The following is a 16,084-nucleotide window of genomic DNA, read 5'->3' on the forward strand; positions in this document are numbered from 1 at the left end:
AACACATGTCCTGTTATGGTTATGCGGTGAGTGGGTGAGTTTGGTTTAACCCTTTGGAGGGTCTTCAGTTATTTCACGGCGTGTGAACTTAATGTGGGGGGAAAGCCCCGAAGTGATGCATGCCTTAGACGTTTACCACGAGCACGAGTATCGTGTTGACAAATATAGAGCAATGATCAGTGTGACCTAGAATTTGAACCCACGCTCATATATGTTTCTGGCACGCCTAAGGAGCGCATCTTGCACAGCCTTAGACGTTGTACCTTTCTGTCAACGTGCCGCTGTTCTTTAGTTACTTCTGTTCAAATTCTATGTACTATTCTTCATATATGTTGGTCACTGTGTTACAGTTCAGACCGCCTCCGTGGTCTAATGGTAGGGGCTTCCTCCCGGATAGCGGAAGGTCCGGGGTTCGATCCCCAGCCGCGTCATAGCAAAAGACGTTAAAAGATGGTACTTGTTGTTACCCTGTCTGGCGCTCGGCATTAAGGGGCTAAAACAAGGACTGGTCAGCTCGGAGTCAGTATACTGTGTCTGAGTAGGGTATTCATGTTAAACTGCGGCATGGTATCTCAGTGTGATAGCACTATAAAATCGGCATCAGTCCGGACTAGTACAAGCAGCCGCACACACATACACGTGCATGCACGTCGCTATATAAGTGCAATAATCTTGGACGCGACGTTAAACCCCGTTTCACCTCACCTCACTATTGTCACAGTTCATGAACGTAAACTTTGTGTTTTCGCAATTCTTTGAAAGAAATAGTGAACTAAATATAAAATAGATACATTGTTACACACACACGAGCCTTTCTACACGTGATGTAGAATATCTACACTTATCAATACAGAAATTCTGCAGTATAAATCTAAGATTATCTTTATAAATGCGTTAGTGTATACATAATCGAAATGATGTAACCTAGAAAAAAATATAGTTTATATATGTAAAATACGATACGATTAACTTGAATATGGATGCATGGAGCATAAATGCAAATTAATAAAAAAACCCATTGAAATAAATATTACATAGCTTCATATTAATGCTAGACAAGCGGGCAAATGTAGTCACATAATCATATACAGTATGTATGTTTCCATGAATTTATGTATAACTTTATTTTAGAAACTGTTGTTGAACATTTGCTTTCGTCGTACTGAAAAGTTAATTATGTACAGCCTGCATTCGATTTCGCTTATTTACATCGTATCAGGTTTACTACTCAGCACAAATCTTTCATTTATGACATAAATACGACACGATTAACTTGAATATGGATGACGTGTCACACAAGCACAGAGTACAATATGGTAGATATAGCTGGGGCATTTCTTCGTTTTAGATACCTGCAGTTCTTGCTAATAATTTCCGTGCACAAAATCTCCCACGTGGTGTACAATTCCAGTTTTCATGAAAACACCCACACCATAGTAATCTGTAAAGAGCTTAGTGATAAAAAAGGACCAAGAAGTTACAACACCAATTAGACATTCCTAAGCTGTGAGCATTTTACGACGAAGGAGCTTGATTCATAGAAAATGTCCATTACTGGGGTTCTTGTAGCATTTATTCCCGAGAAATGATGGCATGGAATCACGTATGAAATAATTCTCCGGGAATTTGATAGTAGCATGTTTTATCAAAGAAAAGTCCAGATAGTCAATGAATCACACCTTAGTACCCGACACTAAGCACAGACGATGCGATACCATCTCATGATTCGTGATAAGCTTTACTAGAACACTCCTGGCGTCAACCAATGTTATATATTTTCGGTTCAGTCATATCCACCTTTTCGTTATATCGCGACTTTATTTACATATTATTAACTGCTTAAAAAAACCCCAAATGTTCACGGACTTTATGTATATTCTATCATCAAGAAATCTAGTACAAAATAGAATTGCCTGAGCCTTTGTCCATTCAAACCTCACAACGGCTTATCAGTTGTACGGGTAGTGTTTTTCCTTCTCATTCACAACTACGGGCTTACTGTTGGTACAACGCGGGTGTATCACGGGGTTGTGAAGTCTCATTCATGCTCACATTCTGTGTTTACATGCCGTTTGAACAAGACGCTGAGTTCAAAGAGATTCTCCGGGAAATATATGTGTCATGCTCCACATTACAATAGAGGAAGTCGGGCCTGAGACATGTAGTACACGAATACCTGTGACGCAATCAGGCCCGTCCAGGGTGGCGTTGCAGTTCTTAAGTAAGCAGCAGAGACAGGTAGGCGTGGAAAGTTTGGGAAACTTAAAACGAAAGGTGTTACGAAATGTTAAATACGTAAAGCAATTAGTGATTCCAGAAATAAAGTGAAATAAGATTCAAACGCTTAATGCACCACAACGCAAAAGTCTTTCACTTTATTTCTTGACCAATGAAGATCCGGGTTAGGATAGGCCTTCAGTAATCCATGCTTGCCGTAAAAGGCGACCATGCTTGTCGTAAGAGACGACTAACGGGATCGGGTGGTGAGGCTCGCTAACTTGGTTGATGCATGTCATCGATCCCAATTGCGTGGATCGATGCCCATGATGCCAATCACTGGATTGTCTGGTCCAGACTGGATTATGTACAGACCGTCGTCATATAGGTGGAATATGCGTTATGCAGCGTTAAACAACAAACAACGCAGACTTCACAGAATGTTTGTCACCTGAAAAGATGGTTTTCGAAAACCCTGCACATTTAAACTTGATTAGTCCGGACCATGTTCATTTTGGAAATAATTTATTATTTTATAATAATTATAATATTATGATATAAAAATTCAAAATCTTTTAGCTTCAACATGGTTAGAATGTCATATAAGAATGTCAAACAACTTCATAACGAATTTCTTATTTAAGACGTTCTAAGTTACTATATTAATGCATCTTATTAGTGTAGAAATTTTGTGATTTAAACGTAACCGCCATTGCCTATGTTGTATCCACACCCTCTTCAACGGACGCCGTTACTGACGTGATGTTTTACAACATTTGAAAAAACGAATAAACTTTGTGACTTTGTGTGGATGACATTTTAACGCGTAGTTCCAATCAGAAAACAGTTACCTCTCCTGACAGAAGTTTTAAAAAACATTGTTCCATTGTTAGTTTCTAAAGATTGAACGTCTATAAAAACGTATTGATATCAACTTATTCAAATGGCATCACAATGTTTTCTATTTGTCAACATCCGCTTACTAACCATGAACAGCCTCAACGTAATCACAACTAGCAGGTAGTGAACTGTAACAATTAACCTTCAATCGTATCAAATAAAACAGGAAATAAGCGTAGCGTAGGCAGCATTCTTTGTCAAGCAACGATTTAATTCTATTAATAGATTAGGTATTTTCCAGTTTTTGACACTTCCTCATTTTCACACCGTGCGTTTGTCGAGTGAATGAAGACCTACATGATGGATCCTATCACATAAATCAGACAGACCTCATGCTCTTGTCATACACAATTTTCTATGACTTGCTAAGTAATTACACCACTGTCAAACCATATATTTTATTGTTGTGCCTTTGAGGTATTATTTAGTTACTGTCCGAAGATAAAATTGTGTACAGCGGAACCCCGTTAATCCGCTAGTATATAAAAATCTAACATAATTAGGGTTTATAAAATACACTTAGGTAGGTCAGTAAATGAATCAGTAAAGGAAATAATTTTTTATTGAAATTAATCACGTATCGACTTTTCTACTATGATTTAAAGATTAAATGAATTCGATGTATTTGTAACCATGAATGATTTTTTAAATAAATGTCTTTAGTTTTCGTTACATTGTACTTGTCTTAATTAATAAAACAGTAAGACAAAAAAATGACAAAATTATTTAAGAAAGTGTTTGCAATTCACACTGTATAGAAGTGTATATACATAAATGATATGGACCTAGCCCTATATCACCGGCGATACATACTAGTTAGTAATATATTAAATATGCTACTAGTATTACGATAAGATTCATTCTGAAGATACCTACTTACCAATTTGAGGTCATTTGATCAGGTTTAACATAATGTAATGCACAGTCAATAGATATTTACATAAACAGATACATGTTTAATGTTATTCCAGAATGTTTTTCCAGTTCACTTTGTCTTGAATTGAATATTGAAATAAGCATGTATCTATGTTACTAATATGCGATAAGGTTCGTTCAGAAACTACGCAATTATCAGTGTGAATGAAATGACAAGGTTCATTATTATGCTTTGTTTGTTTGTTTGTTTGTTTGTTGTTTAACGCCGCACTCAGCAATATTCCAGCTATATGACGGCGGTCTGTAAAATAATCGAGTCTGGACCAGACAATCCAGTGATTGACAGCATGAGCATCGATCCACGCAATTGGGATATGACATGCATCAACCAAGTCAGCGAGCCTGACCACCCGATCCCGTTAGTCGCCTCTAACGACAAGCATAGTCACCTTTTACGGCAAGCATGGGTTGCTGAAGACCTATTCTACCCCGGAATCTTCACGGGTCTCAATATTATGTAATATTTACACAGACAATATTACAGTGAAATCTGTCCAAACCGGACTAATACAGTCAACATTTACGGTCCCGAATATACTTGGATATAATATAATATTTCCTTCAATTCAGTCCTTATTTCGACTGCTATAATCTCTCTAATCAGGATCTCTGTCTAAACCGGCCTTAAATGACATCTACAGAGGGGTCCGGTTTAGGCAAGTTCCACAAATATAAATAATGTATATACAAATGTAATGAATAAAAAGAGACCAAAACAAATTCCACGAAATCTCTTCTGAAACCATACGATCAATCCGAACGATATTATCATAAGTATAGGCCTAAGAATCACTATAAAATACACTTGTAGTGATGATTCCAAGTGTTCGCGAACATTAAAGCAATGCACATAATCGAATCGTTCATGCATGATTTATTTTCTTATTGCGCAGATCAGTAGTCTTAACCCACTGAAATAGGTTACAAAAATGAAACTTTGTCAAGTCTTCATGCTCATGATACTGTCCCTCAAAAAAATAAAATATCTTTACACTAAGTTTGTAAATATTCCCCTGTATAAAGATGGTTGAGATGACCTGTACAAGCATACGGACGCAGCACTCATCAATTGACCAGCTATACGAACGCGGCCTGTGCATATTCGAGCCTGAACCAGACAATCCAGTGATTGATATTGAGGGCAAAACATCCTCGCAATCAAACAAGCCTGACAACCCGATCCCTTTAGTCGCTTCGGACGACCAGCACGGGCAGCTGGGGACCTATTCTTACCAGGAATTGCTACGCAACGACCAAACATGGTTTCCTATCGTTTGTCGGAAACCAACAACAAGAACCATATTGCCAGAGATACGACAGGGATGACGTCCACCCGTACATGTGAATGTTGATGTGTGGACAGTGGTTGGTTGCTAGTAAAGTAATATTAGTCATGCTTCATGTTTCTAGAAACACCCATCATTAATGACAACGATTGGTCATCAATAGAAGAATCACTAAATGATTTGGTGTCTGATTGAAATATCACAATCTGGTTGTCAAAACCGATCCTACATGCTTTGCTTAAGGTGATACTGCCCCACACCAGCGCTACTTGAAAGACACGGAAGAGAAATCTGATACTGACACGGCCTGCGCCTGACTGGAGTCAGTGGAACGCATGTGATACCTTCAGTGACCCGAACTTGGTGACGCCATACCATTCGTGACCAACTCGTGTTATTCCGGGACAAGCCGAATAGCGACTCGTGCCCCTCTCATGGCCATTTTGTGCGACCGGGTTCCGTCTCAGCGCAAACGGGCATACCTAAAACCATTGTCAACTCGATGCGTAATGGTTCACATATATTTCCCCATATATTAAATATATTTCAGATGCAATTTAAAGCACATCGGGACGTGCGGAATTATACAGTATGATTGAACACACTTAACTGTGTCTTGGGTATATTTTTAGACGCAGGACATATGTAAAATCAAAAATTATTTCTGAGGGATTCTCTGATGAAGAACTAGAAATCATACACGCATTCTGATTGGTTTGTCGTATTTTCGCACATAACATTCATCGATAGGGGGACGAGTCTTCTTGCAGGTTACGGAAAGGGGCGAGTGGTGACGAATGACGCCATACGTGGGGTTTGAGAGTATCAAGTGCGTGTGCCACGCTATTCACCTTGTATGTATACCTGTATAATTATCGGCCTCTGTGGTATGAGACATGCCACAGGACATATCTTCACGATAAATAAAATACTTATATTTATATGATAGAATAAAATATTTAGTAAATAGGTCCTGATTTCAATACATATTTATGATGATAATCTCCTGTTTAAACTATCTCTGTTATTGAATCATATATTTCGCAAGAGACGAAGAACATTTCTATATTTTCTTTGCAGTATTTGACACGAATCGAAAGATATTTAGTTTAATTGATTACAAATTATTTAAGGGAAATCATTTTTTTTGTAAAACGTTATATTTCTTTTGCATTTGTTAACTTTTTCTCGAATATAATTGTAATTCCTAATGACTTTATATTGTGTTCATTGTTGTGAGAGTCAACGTTTAACGTCACCGTGATATGACATGTCATTTCATGAGGTCCTGTAAATACGGAAGTAAGTGTCATCAGTACACGACAAACTTCATCTTGGTCATTCTATTCTGAATAATCAAATGAGCTTCAGGGATTGTACTGTAGACGCCAGAAAACATGGGGAATGCATTTATGGGAGGGGTTTTGGCAAATTTGGAATAGTAAGCCAGTCCTTGGCGACAAGCCATTTTAGTATTTGTACAATTGTGACGTAATGAGACAACGAATTGGCCATTAGGGAATCTCTATCTAATTGTGCTTTCTCATCTCCCATCGCCTGCAAATTCCCCTGGTGTTCCCCTGGTTTTTAATTATCAATTGTTATGATGTATTAGGACACGGCAATTGTGTAAGATGAAATTCTGAAATTCCGGATGGAACCATTAAACTGTATCTTGTAAAAATTCAGAGCTTGACACAAGAATCAGAATGCGTCTCGGATTCATTTCCAGCAAAACCAAGACGGAGTCTTAGATACTAGACTAGATACTTGACTAGATACTAGACTAGATACTTGACTAGATACTAGACTAGATACTTGACAGGGCTTGACATCCGTCGTACCAAGGGGTTGGTACCCTCATCCTATAGCATCATATTAAAGTGCGTCTGTGAAGGCACATGACAATTTGACAGATAACGTTCTGGTATAAACTTGTTACTTAGATCACAGTAATAAGGTCATAAAAAGGTAAAATGAATTTCATTTTCTAAAGCTGAATGACATAGTAAGTGCAATGGGCAATACAGCTTGCATGCAATGGGCAGTGACGTGTATGAGTTTTAAAATCTGATTCACAAAAGCCAAAAGGAAAAAGTTATTTTATATTTATTTTTCATTCACAACTCTTGCCCATTGCATGCAATGAGCAGATAATTGTTTGCACATTGCGTGCACTGAGCAGATAATTGTTTGCACATTGCGTGCACTGAGCAGATAATTGTTTGCACATTGCCTGCACTGAGCAGATAATTGTTTGCACATTGCCTGCACTGAGCAGATAATTGTTTGCACATTGCCTGCACTGAGCAGATAATTGTTTGCACATTGCGGCCTGCACTGAGCAGATAATTGTTTGCACATTGCGGCCTGCACTGAGCAGATAATTGTTTGCACATTGCGGCCTGCACGTAATGGGCAGTTGCACATATTGGGTGTAAGATATATATGCGTATTCTGATATGCGACGGGGGACTATCGATTTTTGAAATAAATACTTTAGACTCAATAATGCAACATGTATGATGACTTTACACCTGTTTCATTTTTAATGTAACTTTCTTGTCCGTTTACATGCATTGTATAGAAAATCTACATTGGCAGATTTCTCAAGCGATAAAAAACTTGTTAACTCTCCTAGTTGTGTGTTATAGCGATACACATGACTGTTTTGTTTCGCCCTCTGGCAACAATTTTGTACACTGTTTAGGGTTGCAGTATATGTGTTATATTTCGGTTACTCTCCGGAGTTATTTATGATTAACACTGGTTCACTCGGGTTGAACCCAGTCAACCCTGGTTTCCAGAATCGTGGTAACTTCTGTTGACTCAGGTCACTGAAATAATCGAACGCACGTATTGTCATGTGCGAACGCACCACAAACCAATCAGAAAATGGGCACTAGTTCCCGACCCGGCTTGCCCGGAAAGACACGAGCGGTCACGAATGTATGTTGAGTGTCAGTTCAAAGTTCATTGCGTACTTGTATAACATGGGCTGTAGATGTCAAACGTAGTCAAAGATTGTTGACTTCGCGACAGACCGCCATCGACGGTGCCGATGGAAGATCTATTTGCCGTTGCACCAAATTTCAAAAGGCAACATAAAATAAAATAATGCATTTTAAATGATAATATCAGTCACAGACATCTCGATCTCTCTCTTCATCTTCCTTTAACACTTTTAAACATTTCAACAATATATCCATATATATTTCAGTATTAATAAATGCATTTTCGACCCTTTCATAATATCTGTATGACGTGTTTGGCACTGGTAGTGCTTTTGAATTAATTTATGTCATACCTTTGTTATATACAATATGGGACCGCCTCCGTGGTCTAGTCGAGAGCGGAAGGTCCTGGGTTCGATCCCCGACCGCGTCATACCAAAAAACGTTAAAAGATGGTACTTGTTGTTACCCTGTCTGACGCTCGGCATTAAGGGGCTAAAACAAGGACTGGTCGGCTCGGAGTCAGTATACTGTGTCTGAGTGGGGTATTCATGTTAAACTGCGGCATGGTATCTCAGTGAGCTAGCACTATAAATCGGCATCAGTCCGGACTAGTACAAGCAGCCACACAAACACACACACGTGCATGCACGTCGCTATATAAGTGCAATAATCTTGGACGCGACGTTAAACGCCATTCACATCACCTACATACAATATGTGACAATAATTGAATTAGTTTATTCTCTATTCCAGGAGTAGAACACCACCACACCTCTGCCGCACAGAATCCCAATATCCGATGATGCTGGTTCGAATCCCAGCTTCAACGTGTTTGTGATGTTTGGTTTGTCACGACCCATGTCCGGCGGAAGAAACTAACGTTTTTAGTCCACTAGTCCTTTGAATGATAACATATAGCAAAACCCTTAAAAATGGCAAATTTCTACAAGACTTATGATTCCTTACTTATTGGTCTAGTGGCAGAGCGTCCACCCGGAGAGCGGAAGGTCCGGGGTTCGATCCCCGGCCGCGTCATACCAAAAGACGTTAAGTCAATAAATCGGCATCAGTCCGGACAAGCAGTCACACAGACGCACACGTACATGCACGTCGCTATATAAGTGCAATAATCTTGGACGCGACGTTAAACCCCATTTCACCTCAAATCACCTCCAGCTTGCAAGTGCTAAACATCTAGGACCTACGTCACTGTGGAAAGTCCTCCCTATAACGCTGACACAGGCTACATCCGCTCAACACCGAGTCTGGCGAATGACGACAGTTATAACTTGTGCTGTCTCATCGACATCTCACAAAGCATACTCGCACTGACGTAGTGTTGAGTAAACGCCTAATCTAATCTGACCGGATCCTGTTTTATATCTCCCCAGGCGTATGTGACCGGGATGAGATTTAGAGTCGGACATGGGAATTTTGTGTAGTTCAAATAAAGTAACAATTTCCCATTTGAAGCTGTTGAAGCTGTTACTCCTATGGTGGAACATGGTTAGCCTCGGCCATTGACAGGCGACCCGTGAAGATCCGGGGTAGAGTAGATCTTCAGCAACCCACGCTTGCCGTAGAAGGCGACCATGCTTGTCGTAAGAGGCGACTAACGGGACGGGTTGGTCAGGCTCGCTGACTTGGTTGATGCATGTCATCGATCCCAATTGCCTGGATCGATTTCATTTGGGTCCCAACAAATATTACCCACAACATATAGATGTTATCACACGATAAATAACTATGTCGCCACAAACATTGTTTTCCTGCAATGTGCGATTAATATAGTGTGCGTGTGTGCGCGCGCTTTTGTGTCTGTATGTGTGTGTCTTTGTGCCTGTGTGTGTGTGCATGGATACTGTTTATTAAGTATTAACCAAATAAACAAATACAACCAAAATATGTGTCTGTTGTTTGTGCTGACTGAAAACTGTTTGTGTTACTGGAGTGAAGAAGGGGGTATTTATTAAACTTTATAAAATACAGTGAAGTTTTTCATTTTCTTCCTGTGAACAACAATATTGTTCTCCTTAAAGATGGTATAGATGAGGCCGTTTTGATTTGACAAGAGGAACTATTATTCAGTATTGTAATTGTTGAGTTTGAATGGAAAAAGAAAATCACTAATCCCGGACACAAATGAAAATACCCAAGCTGGGTGTATCAAACAGGCCGTGTTTTCTGCGATTATCTTACAAATAAATAAAACTTGTACATGGTATCACTGGTTGTGATAAATAATTGCTTACTTATATTAGGGTTACAGATGGTCGACTGTGTAGAGTTCCGCCCCATACCTTGCGACTGACAAAGCATAACATCTAACACCTGCATCACTCTGTTCAAAGCATGTTAAACCGATCTCACTCACTCACTCACTCCCTCACTCATAAATGACTCTGGGACCCGTTCCACAAAGCGATCTTAGCGCTAAGACTGCCGTAAGTCAGTGATAAAGTATGTAACAGCTGTCTTTGTCAGACTGGGCCTTAGGAAGATCCCTCAGAGTGAATGAGTGAGTGAGTGCATGTTTGATTAATTGATGTAATCAATACAGCTTCTATAACAATATCAAAAGATGAGGATGATATTGATATTTTTAAATTTGATATTAGGAACACCTGTAACAAACCATAAGCAATGTTTAATAATGCTGTTAAAAGTAATTAACATATTAAAAATAGGTAACAAATTGATTACTTACATCATGGATCGTAGTGAGTTAGTGAGTGTGTACGTCTTGTCTTACATAACGGGGGGGCACAGGTGGCCCAGTCGTCTAAGGCGCCGCTATTCGCTGTGCAGAGTTGCGTCCCTTGGACACGCCAGAAACCTATGATTGTGGGTTCGAATCCCGGTTCGCCCCGATTATGTTTCTAGGTTTGTCAGCACCATACCCGTGCTCGTGGGTTTCACCGAAGTGCTAAACGTCTGAGACCTGCATCACTTCTTGCTTTCCTCCCACATTAAGCTGACACGCCGTGATATAACTGGAATAATGTTAAAAGCGGCGTAAAACCCAACTCACTCACTCACTCACTCACTTACATAATGTGTTTATCAACATCCCAGCTGCACGCGAAACGGCGCAGAATGAATTTGTGCGTAAGGTTTTAGGTCACATCTTACCAGCATTTATAAACTGTAAAAGTAAATGAGACTTTGACAGACCCTCAAGATGAATAGAAGAATGAATGAGTGAGCATTGTTTTATGCCAGCAATATCACGGCGGGGGACACCAGAAATGGGCTTCACACATTGTACCCATGTGGGAACCGGGCCCTGATGTTCTGAGTGACGAGCGAACGCTTTAACAACAAGGAAGAAAAAGAATGAAAAGAACAAAACAAATAGATGAGGCCGTGACAGACAGAATCTCCAGATGAAAATCAGAATTCACATCACTTTCTCGATCATAACCTGGTTTAGAAAACCGCATGAACGTGGAAATAATCTCATACAGGTAAATATATATGCATTGTATGACAGGTACTTCCGTGATATATGAAACTGTGATGTATCGCTGCTGTCTACTTGTATGGGTGGACTACGGTACTGCCCCTCGCCAATAAAAGCAGGAACACGGCACTGATAAATGAGAATGTCACTGTAGATCTAGTTGGCCCAGTGCCACCCCCTCCTCCCTGACAGACACATGTTCAAGATTTGGACGTAACAGGATACACGGAAAAAACACATTTGGGTTTTATCTTATCAAGTCCCATCTAACCGTAACTCGAAAATCAATTGTCATTGTCGAGAGCGTGGGTTTGTCAAATACTCGCCAATATCATCGAATCTGTATAAAAAGAAAAAAATATATACTAGTTTATATAATTGTTCACCCAACCCTATTCCTGGATTTTGTGCTCAAAATTTGCTTCTGATCCGTTTTCGGGAAAGTCAGTTCGTAAATTTCCCCTGACTAAAAATAGCTCATCCCCACTCATCTTTAACAGTATATAAGTCACCTACTGTCAACATTATGTATCAAACTTCGAAAATATTCACAAGAAGTGATTTTGCTAAACATTTCAACCTGATTGTCCTTTCCTTGGATTTCACAGTTAACTGTAAGTTGAAACTCATTGAGATTTCTTTTAATTTAGTTTTGTTTGTTTTTCTCCCTTGAGTCTGGTCCGATTTGATATGGTATTTTTTTTATTATTATTATTATTATTATTATTATTATTATTATTATTATTATTATTCCTCCGGTCTGTCGCTGTCTCAACCGAGTTGGGTTTTACGCAACTTTCAGCAATATTCCAGCCATATCACATGGGGCAAACAAAGACTTCGCCATACACGGTGTACAATGTACCCATGTCAAATGTATCCAGCCGGGACTTGCTGCTAGCAGATATTATTATCATCATCATCATTATTATTATTATTATTATTATTATTATTATTATTATTATAAAAACAATTCCTGTTTTCTGCGATTATTCTTAAAAGAATATTACAACAAATTGGACCAGAAAAAAGTTCTGTGCTCAGGTTGAACACCCCTCCCAAAAAATATATATATTGCTCGATGGACACACTGTGTGTCGTGAAAAAGGTGTTGTGAAAAAATCAAACTTTAATTGTAACTTTAAGGTTAATTCTTTCACAGACAAAATCTTGTCTGCCCAGGTCATAATATTGCTCAAATATTGCTAAAGGTCGCACAGTCCTCCTACTTACTCACTCTTCTAAAATTACATTTTCATGATCAAAATATCCTGTCATTTATAAATATTTACTATTTACTAATAATTACTCATTCGAGAATTTTCCATGAGGCTATTACATGGAGTAGAAACTAGATCCGGTATATTTGTTCTGTTGGTTTCCGTAACTTAACTTCCTCAAGTAACATATCGTGTTGATTTCAATATCCACGTGTGACCGGCGTTGTTAGGTATGGGGGCGAAAAGAACGTAAACTCATTGGGTAATATTTAGTGCGTTGACATAGTGACACATGGTACAAAGGAAATATAAAAGAGATCTATTTCATGAAATGAATCATTGTAGCTGTGTTTTTATAAGATAGCGATATACCGATCAAAATATTTGGTAAGATATATATACTGAAAGGCAGATCATGCCTTAGCGTTATTTAAATGTATGAAAATGTGATAGTTTGATCTTCATAACGAGTGGCACACGTGTGGCACAGACATCTGAGTGAGTGAATAGGGTTTTACACCGCTTTTAGCAATATTCCAGCAATATCACGGCGGGGGACACCAGAAATGGGCTTCACACATTGTACCCATGTCGGGAATCGAACCCGGGTCTTCGGCGTGACGAGCGAACGCTTTAACCACTAGGCTACCCGACCGCCCCCACAGACAGAGGAGTTCATACCCGTTCTCACTAAACTGGTGTACGTTTAATACCTACCTCACTTCGACTGAGTTGGGTTTGACGCCGCATTGATGAATTCTTAGATGTTTATTATTTTTGTTGAAACCCCTGAGCTCGAGTACCACGTAGACAAACCTAGAAACATAATCAATTTGGGATTCGAACCAACTATGATAAGATGATGGCACACCTAAGGGACGCAACTCTGCACAGACAATTCCGGAGACTTAGACGGCAGGACCACTCGTGGCTCCTTTTTAAAAAAAATAAATCATTCGAGTGATATGACGTGTGCCATTCCCAATAACCGAAATGTTTTCTTTCATTGACAGCATCATGGCAAACTCTTCATCTGGACATCTTGTGAGCCTGGCCGTCTTTGCTGCCATTTTCATCTGTCATTCCGCCTCAAGTCAGTCCCTGAGTAATCCTTGTGGAGGTTCGAATCCCGTCCCTGGCTCACCCAAAGTACCAAGTGCCTCAAGTGACCTCCCAGAGGCAGTAAAAAATATTGCTTGGTCAGCAATTGAGGCTAAAACCTTGGCTGGATTACTAAAGAACAAATATACCAGCACTTCAACGGTAAATGATTTTTATGGTTTGAAGAGTTTTTTTCCATTTGAATTGAAGTTTCACACATATTGTGTACGCCTATCGCTAAAGTAAAATCCTATTTCAATTAACTTGCTGGCAGTACTTGGGATGACGTTCTATTTAAACGGCTAACAATAAACACCATTTTAAAAATGTGTGCTAAATTATTATATTTTTACATTTTCTTTGATTTAGTTCACTATCATCCTCTCCGAGTTAATTTTGAAATTGATCTTGGGAAAGACGAGTGGCCTAGCGATATGATCTAACATAAAATGTCTGATAGTCAATATATAAAGGACTTCTTTGGCACAGTTACATCTAGACCAATGAATCCTGTATTGTCTGTATAAAAGCATGTAATCGTCGCCACAGTACCATGTATATTGTCATTTACTAAAGGCCGATAACTCTTTCAGCCTCGGGTATCCCACATGTCTGAACTCATCCTGGCACCAGCGCACCTGCCGAACTTCCCGTTCACCAGAGGGTCAATCACCCAGTCAGTGGTAGGTATTTTACTGCTGGTAGAATCAATACCAAGATGCTAGTTTACATTCTGAAAAAATACCTCCCGTGACATTTTAGAATCCTAATTCTATTTGGTCGACCAGCTCTTCATTCATTACACCTCGATAGCATTCGTGATATGTAGGGTAATTCTGTGAATGTTTTCTTGAGGTTACGAAAATGGTCGAGTGGCAAATAGAAGCGACAGAAAGCATTTCTATAATAATTAGAAGTTTCTACTAAGAGTGAGTGAGTGAGTGAGTTGGATTTAACAGTATTCCAGTTATATCACGGCGTCTCATCTTAATGTGGGAGGAAAGGTCCACCTTTTGTTTCTGTATGAAGCAATTATTGCACTGATACTTATCGGCATATATATTTCCTTAATAAAAGTAACAGAAAAATAGTGATTTTTTTACCATTAGTCAATCCAAACAGCCATCATTGAAAAAGATTGATTGGTGTGTGTGAGTGAGTTGGGTTCAACGCCGCGTTTAACAGTATTCCAGTTATATCACGGCGTGTCATCTTAATGTGGGAGGAAAGGCCGAAGTGATGCAGGTCTCGGACGTTTACCACTTCGGCGAAACCCACGAGCACGGGCATGGAGCTGTTCTACTAAAAGCAGAGCCCATTGTACAATTACGACTATATCATTACCATGTGTTTATTAATCACTATCAAGTAGGAACGATACCAGGTTTTGCCGAGATGATGAGTGTATCTTCCCCCGCCGGTCGTGGGAATGAATACCTTAAAGATGTGTGACTCGTGAAAGATTATTCTACAATGCTATTCTGTTACGGCGTTATTATCAATAGTCCAGCAATATCAAGGAGGGTGTTCAGAAACACCCATCTCCTACATGTAATTGTGAAATTAGATAAAAAATTGAATTTTACAACAAAATGATAAAGGTAGGTTCATGATAACGGTGATAGGAAATGATAAAAGCAAACACTAAAGACACAGGAGGAATGTTGATTACGACACCATGCCGTTGACAGCACAAATGATGAACTTGAAGATGGTGATAAACTGTTGAATTAACCATCTCATTCCATTTTGTTCAGATAACAGCTGCTCTTCAGCATGACCATAATGCCGTGTCCACAATCATCCTGTCTATGAAATATACCTACAACAAGGAAACAGAATACACAGTCGACATGGAGACCTTCAACCGCTCACTGTACACCACGCTTTGCAGAATCAAGATCGCCGCCGACGCCAATGGACAAAGTCTTACCCACACCATCACTGATGATGTTGTCACCCGGAAGACGTTCACACAGGCAGCGTTGTGGTACACACGTGACT

The sequence above is a fragment of the Haliotis rufescens genome, unplaced genomic scaffold, assembly GCF_023055435.1.
Source record: "Haliotis rufescens isolate VD_foot unplaced genomic scaffold, xgHalRufe1.0.p SCAF_12, whole genome shotgun sequence".
Classification (NCBI taxonomy): Eukaryota; Metazoa; Mollusca; class Gastropoda; order Lepetellida; family Haliotidae; genus Haliotis; species Haliotis rufescens.